We start from the raw sequence: 20013 nt of genomic DNA, 5'->3' as shown, positions 1-20013 counted from the left end.
GGCTCTCAGGGGACGTGTGCGAGGACACGCGTGTGAGTCTTGGTGTCTGTTGTCCTGGTACCTTAGTATAGGGCTCTGAGCTAAACCAACTGTAAAGTAGGCAGTGCTCTACTTGACTTAATATTTTTAGAGGCGTGCCCATGCCATCTCCTGGCTGCTTTTGGCTTCTCTGGCTTGCCTGAAATCTCACGTTTGGAGTTGGGTTTTTTGGTTTGTTTGTTTGGTTTTTCCTGTTGGGTAATAGCACTCCTGGAGAACTGGGTGACACAGCATCAGTAACTTATACCTCTGTGACACTTGATTCATCTGAGACTTCATTCCAGATGCACCAAAAAGTGTAAGGGAATGGGAGACAAACATTGTGTGCTTCACTTTTGTTGGATGGTGACATCTGCTTCAGAGTCTGTGTGTGTGTATGCGGGTGGGGTGTCCCATCCTGTGTCTGAGAGGGTGGGATTACAAAGGCCTCGTTTTTGATGATGATCATGGAGGTCAGGCAGGGATGCCCCTGCTACGTGGATAGTGGAGAGTGGTGTATGCAGGCCCAACAGGACCCCTGGTCAGTCAGGGCTGCCCTAAATGGACAGCTCTTGTTGCCAGACCCTCACATCAGCTGGAGGAAGAGCATCAGGGTTTCAATGTGTGACGAGGGTTTTTGCACCGTCTGTTGCCCAACTGAAAAATTAAGAGGCCGATTGCTCAGAAGTACCCAGGCATCACCCAGTGGGTGTGGCTGCTTCCTGAAATGACTTTTTAGTACCACTGACCTTTTTAAGGAGTATACTGTGCTGTTTCTTTCTAAAACTTTACTTTTTTTGTCGAGTTATAAGAGTTTTAAAGTCTTACCCCATTATTGTTTGAAAAAAGGATCAGGATTCTCAATTCATTCACATGACAAATATTATGGCACACTCATTATGAGCCAGACAATGTATTGAGGCTGGGATAAAATGGTGATGAAAACAAGATCACTTCCTCCAAGAAATCGCAATCTAGCTAGAGACAGAAACTGAACAGAGATTTTAATGTGTTGTGTTAAGTGTCTGGAAAGGGAAGTTAACATGGGGACATGGGAAAGAGCATTCCACCACAATTGGGGTGGAAGATAGAGAAGGCTTCCTAGAGGAGGTGACATCCACGCTGAGACTTGAGTGATAAGTTGGAGGTAGCTGGGTGAAGTCAGATTGGGAGGGTGTTCCAGACAGAGGGAGGTATATACTTAGAGATGAGGGAATATGGCACTTTTGAAGACTGCTGCAAAGCAGGTGAATTACCATTCTTGTTTTAAGATGAGAAAAACCCTGTGGTTGACATAGGTTAATGTTCTGCCCAGGGCAAGCCAACATTTGAATGTAAGCTATTCCAATGTATCCTGCTGCCTCATAGAAAGCACCCAGAATAGGAGTTATGTCAGACATGATTACCATATCTTTTTTTCCAATTCATAAATTTGTTTTGGTTTGTATTCAGTTACTCATTCTCAGTGTTCTGAAAAGTCCACCACACAGTTCTGTGATTTCTGGTATTCATAGCAGTATTGGAACAGATAATAGAAAGTAATTATAATAGTATATTTTGTTTACTGAGCTCTTACTGTGTATCAGGCACTATGCTAAATACTTAACATATTGTAGCAGAGACTGGCTAGATGGTTAACAATCCTATTTGCTATTCCTGGGCACACAGGACAACTATATTTCCTAGCTTTCCTTGCAATTATGTGGAATATGTGACTGAGTTTTAACCATTGTAAAGTTGAATTGATGGGTGCCACTTCCTGGCCTGTCTGTCTGTCTTTGCTATTTTGTCAGCCAGGTAGAGGGAGCCCAGTGGAGGATTCCACTGAATCTGGAATGAGCTTGGGTCCTCGAATCATCATCTGGAGGGGAGTTATGCAGGAAAGACACTTCCAATCTATGTCAGCCCGTGACTTGAGTGAGGAGTGAACTCTTGTATCTAGCCACTGAGATTCTGGAATTTTGTATAGCAGCTAGTGTTCACAACTCTGATTAATGCACAGAGGTTGTCTCATTTAATCCTTATTACCACCCTGCGAAATTGGCATCATTCTCAGTGTTTTACAGGTGGCAAATTAGAGATTATGCTTTTACCACCATATTAACACTGCCCTTCCCAATCTTGGAAGAGTTCTTGGAAAAGACAAATGTTTCATGAGTTCAGATAGTGAAGGTAGGGGAGGAGGAACAGCTCAGAACTGAGTGTTGTGGGTAAAGGGAGTGTGCTGAGCCCCAGGGAACCTGTGGGCAGAGCTGGGTAGACATCTTGCCTCCATGACCACACTGGGAAATTTTTAGGGCAAATTTTGAGGTCTAGATGGTTCCATTGTCTCATTTTCACTTTACTTCATCTTGATCTTCAGGATGATGCTTCTAAGCAGGCCTTACTGGGGGGTAGGGTGGGCATCTGAGTGGGACATCCATGCTCAAGTGTGGTAACAGGCACAACTTGTAGTTTCTGTCCCTGGCCTGGTGATTAGGGAAGTTCCAGACCTTGTGATCACTTTGTCAGAGCACATAACAGGGAGAGAGCCCTAGACAGAACTGACCCTGAGAAGACCGAGAGAAGGAAGCTGCCTGGGAGCAGTTGGTATTGCTGGTCAGGAGAAGCACAGACGTGAGATGAAGGGGTTACCAAAGGCCAGCCCCAGCCGCAGGAGGAGTCTTCTCGCTGTTGCTACGGAACCTAATTAATGTTCACTGCCTCTCTTTACTGCCTACCTGACTCCCACCTGGCTGCATATGAAGAGCTCAGAAAGGACAGATCCCCTTCTGAATGTCCCTGTCTACTCAGGCTTGAATGGGGAGCTGTCTGAATTGTAGCTGGCGGGGTGATAGGCATCCATCCCTGAAGTGTTTGGAGCAGGAGAGAGGGACACAACAGATTTACATTTGAAATAGAAGAGGAAACCCAGAGCGAGGAGGTGACTAGCTAGCTAGGGTGACTCTGCACTCCTGACTGAAGTTCAACTATCCTTGCCTGACACCCCACAGCAGCTAAGCTGGGAGAGCTAGGAAGACTACATGAGGGTGCTGTCCATACCCATTAGCCTGGAATAAAGGGGGAAAAATACTTGTCCCCCAGGAGTCGGACCTCCCCTGCTAATTCCCTTGAATCAGCAGAGCCGGGGCTAAGAGCCTTCTCACGTTTTCAGTCTGCCCGGATTTTGTTCTTGTGAACATTGCCAAGGTTCACAAGGCTGCAGGGAGGAGCCCGTGGGCCTTGGAAACAGGAGACCCAGTTCTAGCCCCAGCTTGGCCTCTGCCAGCTGTGTGCCCAGTACCAGTACCTCTATTAGCCATTGACAAGATTGGAATAATTGTAACCTTCCTGGGCTGTTGTAAGGCCAGATACAAAAGTGTGCTGACAACTGATAAGGTTTCCCAAATGAGAAGGGTTGTGGTTAGTAGAAATATTCAGCAGGAGGGCCTCACACAGACTACGGGGAGCCTGCCCCCTTCTCCTGATGTCTGCTTTGTCTGTGTTCACTTCTCTTCTTTCCAGGCTGTATGTTGTTCTGAGCCCTACGCTGCCCGAGGATGACTGGGGCCTTTGACTGTACTTGGGACTCCCTCCCCACTCCAAAGTGAGTTCTAAGAAAATCATCTTTTCAGAAAGGGTGAAGACGCAGTCCATTGTCATTGCTTGTGAACTTGGCAGGCAAGAGGTTAAGAACAGAACATTGACAAAAATATCCCATGTGATTTCAAGAAACAGCTCTGTTTTCTTTCTCTAGTCCAGATGACTTTGACTTCTCCAGTTTTTAGGGGTGTCATTTCCCTTTAGTTCTAAATTTAACAGCAGTCTGAACCCTCGATTGCAGGAAATCCATCTGCTCTTGGGTTTCCACTCCCAGATAACTTCTGGGGTTGTTAGAGAGCCATCCTGCCAGTCTCTTAGCTCATCTCTTAGTGTCTCATGATGGTGGCTTCTGGGCAGTGGCTGCTCACTTCAGGTGTGGACACAGAGCCCACAACATTTTTATATGCTGTTGGAAGCCTGTGAATAAAAAAGTACCAGAGAGATACTTTACAACTACTTCAAGAAGTAGCCACTTGGAGCTTCCACCAGTTCAGTACCATTCTGAAAACCTTCCTTAAGCTTCTGGCAGTCATTGTGGCAGGGTAACTTTCCACCTTTGAAAATCTCCAGGCCTTTCTATACACCTTTCTTATCCCCAAAGAGAGGAGGGGACTTCCTTCCCCTGCTTAAAGTCCACTTATTATTATTATTATTATCATTGTTATTATTATTATTTTCTTTAAGATGATTCACAGCAGGAATATCAATATCCTTTAAGGAAAATTCCTAGCCCAACTTCAAAAGTATAGTCTGGCTCCAATGGTCCAGACAGGGCTAGCTGCTGGTATATTTCCTTTCATCTTCCTTAGCCCTAGATAACAGCACAGGTATGACAGCAGCTGCATGGCCCAGTCCAGGGCCTTGCCACAGGCATTCCTTCATTGAGGGGAAGAGACCAGGTCTGCCTGCTCCTCCTGCCCTTGTCTGGGATCCTGGTCATCTGTGAGCAATACCTGGACAAAGAACAATGATTTTCAGGTGCGGGATGGAACGGACTAGACTCAGACTTGGAGAAAATGTTCTCTAACTTCTCAGGGCTATGGTTCCGTTCAGGAGATACTCAGCTGCCATTGCCAGACAAAAGCTTTCACACCTTAGTGCAGGGCGCCTGCCTCGATGTACTGCTGATGCCCAGAACGAGGGGCACGTGCTTACTTTACGTTGACATGACGAAGACGGCGCACAAGGACAGAAGGGGGCTTCGACCTACACACAAATCCTTCAATTGCTCTGTGACACAGAAATTGTGTGTAACCCCTTGAGTCACCGTTTTTCAGCTTCAAGAATTTAAAAATCTATGTTCCACCATACTCCTGGTAGCAGCAAGAGTGCTGGATGGGAAGACCTAAGACTGGGCTTCCAGCTCCAGGTTGTCAGTCATCATTTGTGACTTTGAGCAAGTCACAAATTCCCCAGGTCTCAGATTTCTTAGCTGAAAAATCAGGATGACACCTTTTCTTCCAACCTATTCGGGATGTTGAAGTGAATATAAGTAAACGTTTGTTAAGTACGAGAGACTAGGCATTGTGGCATACAAAAATTAGTCACAGACACTGGCCTTATCAGGTACATGTACTTTCCGGGGATTTAGACCTGTAAATAACTTTGATATGATATCAAAAGGACAAGCTTAGATACAAACTGTTTTGTAAACTTTAAGTGTAATACACATGCCGGGTATTAGTAAAGTGTTACTTCTCTTATGGATGGGTCTCCTTTTTGTTCACTGCCAGGCCAAGCATATCTCACCTAGATCACAACTCTAAACCTCTTTTCCGTGTCTCTCATGGCTCCGGGAGATCGTGATGCCCCTGCTTCTGTTTCAGCACTTTCCCCAGAACATACTGGAAATACAGCTTTTTGTCTTTCACAGGGTTAGTGACAAGTACAAGAAGGGTAACTAAGTGGAGGTCAGCTGGGCATGGTGAATGGTGAGTGTGCATGTGTGCCCAGCAGATGGGTGTGTGGGAAGGGGCATGGAAGAGGGAAGCCCTAGAGTCATAGGGTGGAGTTGAAGTTCTTATAATTTATAAGAAAACGAAAGCCAGAGAGGAAGAGCTCATTCAGATAATGGCAGGTTCACACCTCACTCTCAGATTCATTCTGTGGTCATCTGACCTTTTGGGACATAAGAATAAGTTGGTTGATGCTCTTCTCACCTTCTTCCAAACACATTTTCACAAGCCAACATTTGGGTGCTGATGCAGGAAGGTCCTGCTGGTCTCTTTTGTCACCAGTAACCTCCTTTCTGCCCTCACTAACCTGCCCTTCTCTCCTACTCCAGCCCTTCTTCCTTAGAACACTAAGGAACCCAAGTGGAAAATTCTCAGGACCTATGAGGGCAAAATTAACACTTTTTTTGCAGCTTTTTAGAGTTTTTGTGTATGGTGAGGTTATTTTTATATTTCTTAAAACTTTGTTTTAATAAATAAAATTTTAACACATAAAAATTATTTGATTAAGTAATAAATGTTCAGAAATTTTTTATAATTTTTATCAACATTTTGATGCATAGTGTGAAGTTCCAAACAGGTGACTCATGTTTAATGTTATAAATTATAGCAATTGTAAACCTAATTTCAGGAAGCTGAGGTAAACAAATGCTCTGAGGGTCATGAAATTCTTGTAAGTGGTCACTACTTTGTGTGCATTTGTAAGTTAGCAGAGGGGTTTCCATGTACATGCTTGCCCATCCATTCGTCCTAGGAGATGCCACCATCCAACCTCATAATGAGATACTTCTTCTAACTCCTGGTCCAGTAGACTCTTTTGTTGTACCATGTTCTTGAGCTCAGGATTCCATTCTTTCTCCCACTCCATTTACTTTTCTTCCCCAGGCCAACTCTGGTCATCACATACTAAAGCATAAGTCAGTAACTCTGCTCCTCTGAGGTCCCACTTTGATGACAAAGTCCATAATTGCCATGTCTTCCTCATGGCCCTTCTCCCTCTTAGATCAACGGCTCAAATCTGCTAACATTCATTGAGTACTTGCTATGTGTCAACCACCGCGCTAAACACCAGGGTACGCAAACGGAAAAGATCCTGTGTTTGCCTTGGAGGACGTTTAGTTTGAAAGAGGGAGAATGGAAACCCAGCGTTTATTATTGTGCTGGGTAATGTGCTCTTCTTACTTTATCTGATCCTATATGAGATAGTCTTTTCCTATTTTACAGAGCAGAAAACTGAGTCTCAGAGAGGTTATGTGATTTTCTGAAGATTACTCAACAAACGGTACAGTCCAGGTCTGTCTGACTCTGCTCACTGGGTTCCTCCTTCTCTCCACCCCGACTTACCCATAAGCCCTAAACAGAAAGAAGCAGGTGGGATGATTCCAGCTGTGGGCCAGTTGGCAGGCTGCCAGGCAGAGAACTAGGTTAAGGCCTGCTGGCAGGTGTTTGGGTGTGACTGTGTCCCCCTGTGAGAGACCCAGAAACCAAGGCAGCCAGGGTAGGGTTCTTTAAGATTCCACCAAGCCTCTGGCATCCCACGGGTTTGAGAATGACTAGAAACCTTGAGAAATGCCCTGGTGGATTTGTTCTTGGCACTGAGACCTGTGGAAGAAGTGGCTGGGCTGATGGCTTTGGAAGCAAAGCCTTTTTGTTGTTGTTGTAATTAAAGTTTATTGGGGTGACAATTGTTAATAAAGTTACATAAATTTCAGGTATACAATTCTGTATCACATCATCTATAAATCCCATTGTGTGTTCACCACCCAGAGTCAGTTCTCCTTCCATCACCATATATTTGATCCCCCTTACCCTCATCTCCCACCCCCCCACCCCCCTTACCCTCTGGTAACCACTAAACTATTGTCTGTGTCTATGAGTTTTTGTTTCTCATTTGTCTTGTTCTTTTGTTGTTTTTGGTTTATATACCACATATCAGTGAAATCATATGGTTCTCTGCTTTTTCTGTCTGACTTATTTCGCTTAGTATTATAATCTCAAGATCCATCCATGTTGTCACAAATGGTCCTATTTCATCTTTACTTACCGCCGAATAGTATTCCCTTGTGTATTTATACCATAACTTCTTTATCCATTCATCTATCAAAGGACATTTTGGTTGTTTCCATGTCTTAGCCACTGTAAATAAAGCTGCAATGAACATTGGAGCACACGTGTCTTTATGGATAATTGTTTTCAGATGTTTTGGGTAGATACCCAGGAGAGGGATTGCCGGGTCATATGGTAATTCTATTCGTAATTTTTTGAGGAACCTCCACACTGCCTTCCATAACGGCTGCACCAGTCTGCATTCCTACCAACAGTGTATGAGGGTTCCTTTTTCTCCACAGCCTCTCCAACACTTGTTACTATTTGTCTTGTTGATGATAGACATTCTGACTGGGGTGAGGTGATCTTATTGTGGTTTTAATTTGCATTTCTCTGATGATTAGTGATGTTGAGCATTTTTTCATATGTCTATTTGCCATTTGTATGTCCTCTTTGGAGAACTGTCTCTTTAGGTCCTCTGCCCATTTTTCAATTGGGTTGTGTGTTTTTTTGTTGTTGAGTTTCATGAGTTCCTTGTATATTTTGGATATTAGCCCCTTATCGGAGACACTGTTTGCAAAAATCTTCTCCCATTCAGTTGGTTGCCTCTTTATTTTGTCAATGGTTTCTTTTGCTGTGCAGAAGCTTTTAAGTTTGATGTAGTCCCATTCGTATATTTTAGCTTTTACTTCCCTTGCCTTTGGAGTCAAGTTCATAAAATGCTCTTTGAACCCAAGTCCGTAAGTTTAGTACCTATGTTTTCTTCTATGCAGTTTATTGTGTCAGGTCTTATGTTTTTGATCCATTTTGAATTAATTTTGGTACATGGTGACAGATAGCAGTCCAGTTTCATTCTTTTGCACGTGGCTTTCCAATCCTCCCAGCACCATTTACTGAAGAGGCTGTCTTTCCTCCATTGTGTGTTTTTTGGGAAGCAAAGCCTTTATCATCCTGCTCCCTGCAGTTCCTAGCTGACCCCTCTCACCCCAGCACCTCCATTTTCCCCAGAGAAAGGCCCTCTGAGAATGTTTATTCATTCAGCAAACAGTTTTCAATTGCCTTTCATGTACCAGGCTTCATTCTAGGTAGACAAAGCAGCCTAAACCCCTGCCACATGGACTGTCATTCTGGTAGGAGGAGACAGATATAAATAACCAGTGAATTAGATAAATATGTAGTATGTAAGATGGTGATAAGTGCTACAGGGAACAACACAGTAAGGATGGGAAAGAGGGAACGTGGTGAGGTGTTACAATTTTAAATAGGGTGGTCAGGAAGGCCTTACTTATTCAGTAGCTGACATTTGAACACGGACCTGAGGAGGTGGGAATGAGCTATGTCAATTTGTAGATGAAGAACATTCCAGACATAGGGAACAATAAGTGCAAAGGCCCTGGGGTGAGAGTGTACCTGGCATGTTTAGGAATGGCAAGGCTAGTGTGTGGCTGGAGGCCAGTGAATGAAGCTCATCTAGCTGCAGGTTGGCTTGTCCGTGGGGAGCGTGTCCAGTGGCTGACAGACAGAGGACTTGAGAACTCTCAGCCTCTCTCTCACTTCCCCTAGAGAATATTCATGGGCTCTTTTTCCTGCAGCTTTGGCCCCGCCTCCAGCATCTGAGTAAAATTCACTTCCCCTATGCACTCATACTCTAGCCTTTTACCCTCAGCCTCTCTTCTCTTTCTTCTTCATTCTCCCCTTTCTTTTTTCCTTTGTGAGTCTTCCCCTTCCCCCAAATATGAAGTGTCTCCCCATGGAGGAGGTCGATGAGAGGAGGATCAGGCGTAGAGTGAAAAGGAAGGTCAAGCCTGGGAGCTGTATTTGTTTCTTGGGGCTGCTGTAACAAACTACCACAAACTGGCTGACTTAAAGCAATGGAAATCGATTCTCTCACAGTTCTGGAGGCCAGAGTCTGAAATCGGTTTCCCTAGGCTGAAATCAAGGTGCTGGCAGGGCCCTGCTCCCTCTGGAGGCTGTGGGGGCAGAATCCTTACTTGCCTCTTCCAGATTCTGGTGGCTGCTGGATTCCCTGGCTTGTGGCAGCATCACTCCAGTTTCTGTATCCATCTTCATGTTGCCTTTTCCTCTGTGTATGTGTCAAATTTCCCTCTGTCTCCTTTTAATAAGAACCATTTCTTAAGAGCCTAAATGTGATTGCATTTAGGACTCACCCCGATAATCAGGATAATCTCCCACCTCAAGATCTGAATTTAATCACACTGCAAAGACCCTGTTTCCATATAAGTTCACATCCACAATTCCAGGTATTAGGACATATACATCTTCTGGGGAGCCATTTTTTCATCCTGCCACAGAGGGTGATCATTTTTCAATATTCATTTCTATAGTCATTCGATCAGTCCTTTATTCCACATAAGTTTATTGAGCATTTACTCAATACCAAACACTAAGGGATGCTGGGCTAACACTGTGAACAAAGCAGAGCCTTCCTGGAGCTTCTAGTTTAGAAGGGTAGATGGATGTTAATCAAATAATCACCCAAAGAAAATGCAAAATTGCAACTAAGTGCTATGAGAGTCTGTAATTAGGTCTTGACCTGATGAGAAAGTCTGAGGAAAGCTTCCATGAAGAGGTGCTGCTTGAGTTGAAATCTAAGGGACAAGTTGAGGTAAACAGGTAAAGAGTGGAGGGGAGAGCATTCCAGGCAGAGGGAACAGATGGCAGAACTGGGGCATGACCAATACCAGCAGATGTGCAGGACTTGGGGTGGGGTCCGTGGGGAGAGGAGTCTGGGTTCCAGGAACTGTGGGGGTTCAATATGGTGTGCCTGCCCCCACCCTTTACAGCAGTCCTAGTCTGTGGTCATTGTTTAGCATCCAGGGACCTTCCTTCCTGTTCCTCTCTCAGGCCCCATCCTTCAACTTCCTGGCCCATGTGGCATGTGGTGTAAAAAGGAAAGCCCCTGAGCTTGGTGTTAGGGGCAGATCTCTAAGCTTTGGTCAACAAAAACTTCATAAGAGTCCACTGTGCGGCAGATATTGTGTTGGGAGTTATAGGGCACAGGATGAGAAAATGACATAATTCTAGTCCTTTAGGCAAGAGACTGTAAGGTGGAGGGGAAAGCACTAGGGTTTAAGTGCTGAGTAGTCTGTTGACCTGAGTTGACTCTTACTTCTGCTACTTACTGGCTGTGTGATCTGGGGAGAATGACTTCACTTCTCTGCGCCTCAATCCTTTTCAGGAGCACCTAACTCAAGTCAACAAATATTTCCTGCGGCCCCACCGTGTGCTAGGTGGTCATCCAGGTGCCGGCAACCCTCAGAGACCTGTTTGATTGGGAACAGAACACTGAGGTTGGTCGTTTCCTCTGTTGGGAGTCCAGCTCCAATTCTGCTGCCTGTAGTGCTGGATGCCAGTGGGTTCCCGAGGCACGTACCGCCAAGTGGTTTCTGAACAGGGCCCCACACCCAGCACGGGCTCCAGGAGATGGCAGTCAGAGGGATGTGTGTCCCGAGAGTGTTGACCCATCTGGCCTTCTACCTGCTCCCTCTTCCCTTCTTCTGCAGAGTATTTGACACCGTCTACAGAGAACCTTTCTTGATGACCACTAGCCATTCTAGTCTTCCCGAATGACCCCCAGCTTTAAAGAGTACTGTTTTGACCAAAATTTTTCATCTACAACTTTATCAGCCACTATCATCGAGCTCCTCTTCTTGATTTTTTGTACTGACAGTGGTCCTCACATTTTCCATCAAACCATCCACGTGAAAAACCCAAAGTGGAGTCAGACAACTTGCCAGCTCACTATACTGTATTTGACAAATCACTTTACATCTATTTACAAGCCTTAATTTCTATGATAAAGTGAGGATATAAATTCCTGCCTTGCCATCCTCCCAGGGCTTTTGTAAAACTGAAATGAGATTTTGCCCCCAGTCCTGTTTCTACCCCACTGCAGGGCCCAACAAGAGGTCTAAGGGTGGGGATGAGGAGGCAAAACTTTGAGTGTTGAGTAGTTGAACTCTCTATAGTTGGCTGAAACTTACCATTCGTTGGTAAGTCCTCCTCCAGGGGCTGTTGTGGGGGCAGATGGGTTAACCGCCCAGAAATTGTCTTGTTTGGTTTCTTTTCCAACCATAGCAGCTTTTGAGTCTTCAACTCACTCTCTGCTCTCTCGCCTTTTAACATCTGGGTGGGGGATTTTGTTCACAGTGTGAAACAGACGTGTAGATCTCTCAGGTCTTCATAGATGTGAGATGTTGTTTTGTCCTTCGGTTGGGAGGGCACTTTCTGTGTGAGCAGAGGCATTCGATTGTGATCCCTCATGCCCTGATGTTGCTGTAATGGCCAGGGTCTTGCCATCTGTGACTGAAAGCTCAGGCATCCATGGGAAATTGTGGAATTGGATTCTGGTGTGGCTGTGGGGCAAGCTGATGTGAGAGCCCAATTATTTACACAACCAGGCCCACAGGGAAAGGAGGATAGGAAACTTCAGAGATAGGCTGAGAAATATGTGAAGAAGAAGATTCAGAGCAGGGCTCGCCTAGCATCACAAACCTGGGTGGACAACGAATGTATTTGGAAATGCACTCCAATTTTTAGGATATGGTGTGCAAGGCATACACAAGAATATAAAATCGTTCACAAGTAGAGTAACTCTCTGAGTCTCAGTTTATTTATCTATGAAATGGGTATAATAGTATTCATTACATAAAGTTATTGCAAGGATTAAAGGAAATAAGATACACAAAAGGTGTTTATCATAGTGCATGGTATATAGAAAGTGTCCAACAAATGTAAGATATGGGAAGATTTAGTTCAGATAATGGTAGAATAGTTTGTATTGGAATAACACTCTAGCTAATAACAGTGATAACTCTGAATAAAAAATAAAAAAATCCCAACTAGGAGAAGAGACAAATCTCCCATGTAGAAGAATTCCAAATCATTTGTGTAAATACTTAACCCTCAATGAGGGGGTAAGCATCACTCCTCACTCCTTAAGTCCGGACTGCACATAGTGACTTCCTTCCAAAGAGGACAGTATGAAAGAGGGGGCGGGGGAAGAGTAGCTTTATAGCAGAGAAACCTGACAAATATGAACTCAGCCAGGCGATCAAGGTCAACATCAACAGTGTTTAGTCATATTGGTAGTATCTACCCTTGATATGATGTGGTGAAAATTGCACTTAACCTCTGTGGTCTTCCTCCCCAAAACCTGTAATCCCAGTGTAGCCATCAAACATCAAACAAATTTCAGAATTCTACAAAAACACCTGACCAAAACTATGAAAACTATCAAGGTCATCAAAAACATGGAAAGTCTGAGAAACTGTCACAGCCAAGAAGAGCTTAAGGAGATATGATGAATGTATGTAATATGACATGACAACTAATATAATGTAGCATCCTGGAAGAGATCCTGGAACAGATAAAGGGAATTAGGTAAAAGCTAAGGAAATATGAGAAAAGTATGGACTTTAGTTAATAAAAATGTATCAAACATTGATTTGTAAATTGTACCCAAATATTCTCATATTGCTAATAGGGGAAACTTGGTGTGGGGTATATGAGAACTCTCTGTACTATCTTCTCAATCTTTTTGTAATTCTTAAACTGTTCTAAAAAATCTATTAAAAATATATCTATATCTAGAGATACACATAATATATACATATCTATAACATCTATCTATCAATAATCTAGCTATGAAAACATTTATGGAAATGTGTTAACAATTGATGAATCTGTGTAAAATACATTGTTCTTTGTATTATTCTTGCAACTCTTCTGGAAGTTTGAAATCTTTTCTTTAAAGTTCTATAATCTGCAAAAACAAACAAGCAAAAAGCTCCATCTATTTTGAAGACACTAGAGAGCAAGCAAAGCAGACAGAATCCAGAGGGTCATGCTATTTAAAAGGAAGAAAGTAAACTAGAAGGTCACTGAGAGCTCATCCCAATTCATGGTGGAATGTGGGGGACTAGAGTTCTACATAAGAGTGAGTCTTATTGGGGTGCGAACTGAGTCAGTGATCAAGGTTTGGAGCTGCCAGAGCAGCTGGAGACTGAGAAGGAAAAATTGGGGTAAGAAGGGAGCCACAGACTAGAGAGCCCCAAATCTGCCTGCAGATTCCTCTTCAATCTTTATCTGATTCCTCTACTGTGCATTTTTCAGCAGAGAGCTGGAAGTTGTGATTCAATTTCTTGATGGATATCAGAATATTCCAACTTTCCATTTATTCTTCTTTCAGGTTTGCTAAACGTGGGGTTTTTTTTTGGAGGAATTTATCCATTTCAACCAAATTATCAAACTTGTTAGAATAAAGTTGTTCAAACTATAGCTTCATTATTTATATATTGTCCATAGAATCTGTAGTAATGTCACCTTTTTCATTCATTCCTGATATTAATAATCCATTTTTTAAAAAAAATTAGTCTTGCTACATATTTATCAAGTTTATTAATCTTTTCAAAGAATCAACTTTTGAAGATATGTATATATGTGTGTGTGTGTGTGTGTGTGTGTGTGTGTGTGTATGTTTTTTGGTGCCTCCTGGCACCATATTATATATATATTTTTTTAATTAAATTTTTTAAATTAATGAAATTTTTAAAATTATAGGTGTGATCAAAACATACGGTGAATGTTTAAATTTAAAAAATGTATTATAGTAAAAGACACATTGCCATTAACCCCGCCAAATAATCCCCCTCGCTTCAAACACACTTATCCCATCATTCTTTCCACTTTCTGAAGCAGTTCTGGAAGTCCTCTTCTGTGAGTGTCTTTAGTTGTGCTGTTATGGCTGTCTCGATGTCCTGAATTGATTCAAAATGTTTACTTTTTCATGCTTATTTTGACTTTGGGGAAGAGCCAGAAGTCACACGGTGCCAGATCTGGTGAATAAGGTGGATGAGGACACACCATAATGTTTTTGACAGAAATTGCCGTACCAGAAGCAATGTGTGACACGGAGTATTGTCGTGATGGAGGATGAAATCGTTTGCCCATTTCTCAAGCTGTGTTCTACACAAATCGTTCCTTAAACACTCCAATGAGCCCTTATGGTATTTAGAGTTCACCATAGTGTTCCTGTGTACAAACTCAGCTCACACAATTCCATAAAGGTCAAAAACACAATTAACATCACCTGATGTTACTCGTAGATCTTGATTGACGTGCTTTTTTTCACAGGAGGAGAACTGGATGATTTCCATTGAGAACTCTGAACCTTGGTCCCAGGATCGTAACCATAGACCCAAGTTTCCTCTCCCATGATGACATGTCTTAACAAGCTGGAATCTGAAGCAGCATGATCACACAACTCCAACAAAATTGACAAATGCTGTTGCTTTTGTTTGACAGTTTGATGAAAGTGAACTGGCATTTTAAGATTCTTAACCATAGAGCTGGAAGGACTATGGGTAGAGCTGGGCCCTTTGTTGCCTGTCTGGTCTTGACTTCCTGTTGAACTCGGTGGTAACTTCCAGGAGAGGGATGTGGTAAAGGGCGAAGCCATGTTGGGCGCTTTCTTCCTTTCTCCACGTGGGGGGCTGGTGGGCAGTCCGTCTGCGAGTGTGCTTGCATGCCTTGGTGATTCTGTTCCTTTTTATTTGCGCAAATAAACTGTTTTCTTTTGGTGGATTACCTGGAGAATTATTTGGCCAGTCAACACAGTCAAAACGCGTGGAATAAATTTCACACTCACTTGCCTTATGTTCAAATCTGTTGTTAAAATGCTTTGAATAAAACTGTAAGAGTTTTCAGATCCTCAGAACTTTCCTTAATAGTCAATCACCTGTTGTAAGGAATAGAACATATGAAGTTCTGCCGGGGGCATTGGGGATGTAAGCTTCCACAGTGGCTGGGATACGTGCCTGGCCTTGGAAGGACCGGCTCCCCTCCCAGGGACCAAGAAAACAACAGGATGAGGAGCCTGGCCTTCGCCTTAGCGCAGCTGGGCCGAGCTCCGACACATCTAATCTCGTACCAAGGACCGGCCCCGGCTCCTAGCCAGATCCGGGACCAGGTCCTTGTGTTGCTGACACGTATGCTTATTGGCTCCTTGCCACTGTTGGTAGTGAAGTCCTCAAAACCCCAGAAAAACTGAGGCAGGCACGGTTGTTCTCCGGGCCGCCTCTGCTGCTGCAAGATATTTCACCGGTGCAGAGGAAAGGTCGGTGCTGCTTCTGCGACTCTAATTGACCGGGCCCTGGTGGTAGGATGAATTGCCTCCTTGCTTGTTTGTGGTATAATGATACATTCCCCTAATCTCTGTCTTGTCTTACTTACTTTCACTTTGTAATAAAACTCTTTAACCCCTTCATCCGGCTTGTGGTGGTGTGTCTTGCGTATCGAGCCTTGAAATTAAGTCTGTGCACAGCAATCGAGAATACTTATCGATATACCTTTTTGATCAAATTATTTCGCTTACTTTGTCAACATTCTCTTGGAGTTTTGATGTTGAAGGATGTCCCCATCTCTCCTCATCTTCAGTCAATTCACAGCCATTATGAAATCACTCGAACCACTTGTAAACCGTCTTCATGGTCACTGCAGCATCGCCATAAACTAATTTTAACATTTCGTGGGCTTTTTTGCAGTTTGAAACAAAATTTCATGTTAATGCATTTTTCATGATCCATGAAAGAGCAGAAGTATATGAATAGAAAACATAAACTTTTTAAAAGTTCTCTCATCACAAGAAAGAAATTCTGTAACTATGTTTGGTAACAAATGTTAACTAGACTTACTGTAGTAATCAATTTTTAATATATACAAATATTGAATCATTGTTGTACACCTGAAACTAACATACTGTTGTATGAGGTATGATCAAAAAATATGGTGAATACTGCTGCTGAGTATCTTCCAAAAGATACTCAGCGTATATGGTTAATTGTGGTATTTGATATTTTTGATGTTATTGTAAATGATATATTTTTAAATAAATTTCAATTTCTGATGATTTGTTGCTAGTATATAAAAATAGAAGTGATTTTTGTGTATGGATCTGCCACGTGTTACCTTTCTAAACTCAGTTACTAGTTCTAGTAACTTTTTTGTAGATTCCATCAGGTTTTCTACATACCGTGTTTCCCCAAAAATAAAACCTAACTGGAAAATAAGCCCTAGCATGATTTTTCAGGATGACATCCCTGAACAAAGCCCTAATGTGTCTTTTAGAGCAAACCTTAATATAAGACCCAGTCTTATTTTCGGGAAAATATGGTAGATGTTCATGTTGCCCGAGAAGACAGCTTTACTTCTTCCTATCCAACTTGGATGATTTTTATGACCTTTTCTTGCCTGATTGCCCTGGATAGAACATCCTGATTGTCCTGGATAGGACAATCCTGATTTTACTGGATGTTCTATCCAGTAAAATGTCGAATTGAAGTGGTGAGAGGGGACGTCCTTGTCCTGTTCCCGATCTTGGAGGGAAACATTCCATTTTTTGCCATTAAGTAGTATGATAGCTGTAGGTTTTTTGTGGATGCTTTTTTGTTCAGGTTAAAGAAGCTCCCTTCTATTTCTAGTTTTTATCTGGAATGGATGTTAAATATTGTTCGGTGCTTTTTCTACATCTATTAAGATGTTCATATAGTTTTCCTTTTTAAATTTGTTAATGTGGTGAATTACACTGAGGGATTTTCAAATGTCAATTCAATCCTGAAGCCCTGGGGAAAACCTCACTTGACCATGATGTATTATCTTTTTAATATATTGTTGGAATCAATGTGCTAAAACTTTGTTTAAAATTTTTGTCTCCATGTTCATGAGGGTTTTGACCATTAGTTTACTTTTTTTCTTTTTTTGTAAATATCTTTGTCTGGTTTTAGTATTAGGGTCATACTGGCTCATAAAATGACTTGGGAAATATTCCATTCTCTTCAATGATTTTGGAAGAGTTTGTGTAGAATTAGTATTATTTCTTCCTTAAATGTTTGATAAAATTTGCCGGTGATGCCGTCTGGGTCTGAATTTTCTTTGTGGAAAGGTTTTTAACTATAATTTCAAATTATTGAATAGATATAGGACTATTCAGGCTATCCATTTATTTTTGAGTTAGCTATGATAATTTGTGTTTTTCAAAGAAAATTTCACCCAAGTTTTTGATTTTTTTGACACAAAGTTGTTCATAACATTGTCTTATTATCCTTTTACTATCTATATATCCTGTTCAATGATGTCACCTCACTCATCCCTGATACTGATAATTTGTGTCTTCTTCATTTTTATCCTGATCAATCTGGCTAGAGGTTCATCAATTTTATAGATCTCACAGAACCAGCTTTTGGTGTCATTGATTTTCTTTATTTTTGTTTTGTTTTCTATTTCATTAATTTCCATTTTGATCTTTACTACTTTTCTGCTTACTTGGAGATAAACTTTCTTTCTTTTTTTTAGTTTCTTAAGGTAGAAGCTGAGCTTATTTACTTGATACTTCTTTTCTAATATAGGCATTTAGTGCTATAAATTTCCCCTTAGGTATTGCTTAACAGCATCCCAGAAATTCTGACACGTTGTATTTTCATTTTCACCAAGTTCAAAGTACTTTCTAATTTCCCTTTCAATTTCTTCTTTGATTACAAGTTATTTAGAAGTATAGGTTTCAGTTTCCAGACATTTGAGGATTTTCCAGATACCTTTCTGGTACTAATTTATCATACAATTCCACTGTGGTTAGAGAACATACTTTGTATGACTTGGATCCTTTGGAATTTATTTAGACTTGTTTTATGGCCCAGAATACGGTCTATCTTGGTAAATGTTCCATGTGAGCTTGAAAAGAAGGTGTAGTCTGCTTCTGTTAAGTAACATGTTCTATAAATGTCAGTCAGGCCATTTGATTAATAGTTCAATTGTACTGGATCCTTATTGATCTTCGACTTACTCATTCTTCACTTACTGAGAGAGGGGTGTTGAAATCTCTGAATATAATTATAGATTTGTCTATTTCTCCTTACAGTTCTATCAGTTTTTACATTATGTGTTTCAAAGGTACATGAACTTTTAGAATTGTTATGCCCTCTTGTTTAATTGATCCCTCTATCATGATATGACCTTCTCTATCTCTATAACAATCTTTGCTCTGAAACCTTTGTCTGATATTAACATAGCTTTTACATTAATTTTCTTTTTGACTAGTATTAACATGGTCTATCTTTTCCTTTCCTTTTACTTTTAACCTTTATATTTAAAGTTCATTTTTTTTGTAGGCAACATATAGTTGGGCCTTGCTTTTTTTCCAGTCTTACAATTTTTGTCTTTTAGTTGGGGGTATTTAGACCATGTCCATTTAAAGTACTTATTGATGTCATTAGATTTGAGTCTCTTTCCTGCTATTTCTTTTCTTTTTGTCTCATCTTTTCTATATTCCTTTTATTTCTTTTTTTCTGCCTTCTTTCGGACTATTTTTAAATCTCCTTTGTTGGTTTATTAGCTATAAATCTTTGTTTTCTTTTGTTTAGTGGTTGCTTTTGGATTTATGGCATACATCTTTAACTTATCACAACCTACCTTCAAGTGATATTATACTATTTAATGCACAGTATAAGAACTTTAAATAGTACACTCTCATTTTCCCCCTCTCCTGTATGCTCTTTTTGTCATGCATACTACTTTTATATATATTCTAAACCCCACAATACATTATAATTATTTTTTTATTTAACAGCCCATTATATTTTTTAAAGATTTAAATAATAAACAACCTCTGTTTACTAATATAGTTACTACCATTTCTAGTGCTCTTTATTCTGTTGTGCAGATCCAGGTTTCTACTTGATACCTTTTTCCTTCTGCCTGAAAGATTTTCTTAAGCATTTCTTGTAGTGTGGTTCTGCTGGTGAAAATTCTTTCAGCACTTGTATATTTGAAAATTTAGGGGTGGCTGGTTAGCTCAGTTGGTTAACAGCACAGTGCTCTTAACACCAAGGTTACTGGTTTGATCTCCACATGGGCCACTGTAAGCTGTGCCCTCCTTAAAAAAAAAATGTGTTTATTTTGATTTACTTTTGAGAGATATTTTTGTGGACACAGAATTCTAGTTCAACTGTTTTATCCTGTCAGTTCTTTAACAATGTTATTCCATAGTCTTTTTGCTTGCATTGTTTCTGATTAAAAAAATGGTGTCATCCTTATGTTAATCCTTCCTTTATGTGTCCTTCCTTGACTGCATTTAAGATTTTTCTCTTTAACACTGGTTTTGAGCAATTTGATTATGATGTGTCCTTGAATAGTTTGCTACATGTTCCTTGTGGTTGGATTTTTGTTTGTTTGTTCATTTGGTTGGTTTGGACCTCCAGGTTTATGATTTTCATTAAGTTTGGGAAATTTTTGGCCATTATTCCTTCAAATATTTTTGTTTCCCCATCTCTCATCTCCTTCAGGGTATCTTTCAATGACTCTAATTTTAGGCATATTGGAGTTGACTTGCTCTTTTCTTTTG

Source organism: Rhinolophus ferrumequinum, chromosome 11 (assembly GCF_004115265.2).
Source record: "Rhinolophus ferrumequinum isolate MPI-CBG mRhiFer1 chromosome 11, mRhiFer1_v1.p, whole genome shotgun sequence".
Classification (NCBI taxonomy): domain Eukaryota; kingdom Metazoa; phylum Chordata; class Mammalia; order Chiroptera; family Rhinolophidae; genus Rhinolophus; species Rhinolophus ferrumequinum.
Note: the sequence above shows the minus strand (reverse complement) of the source record.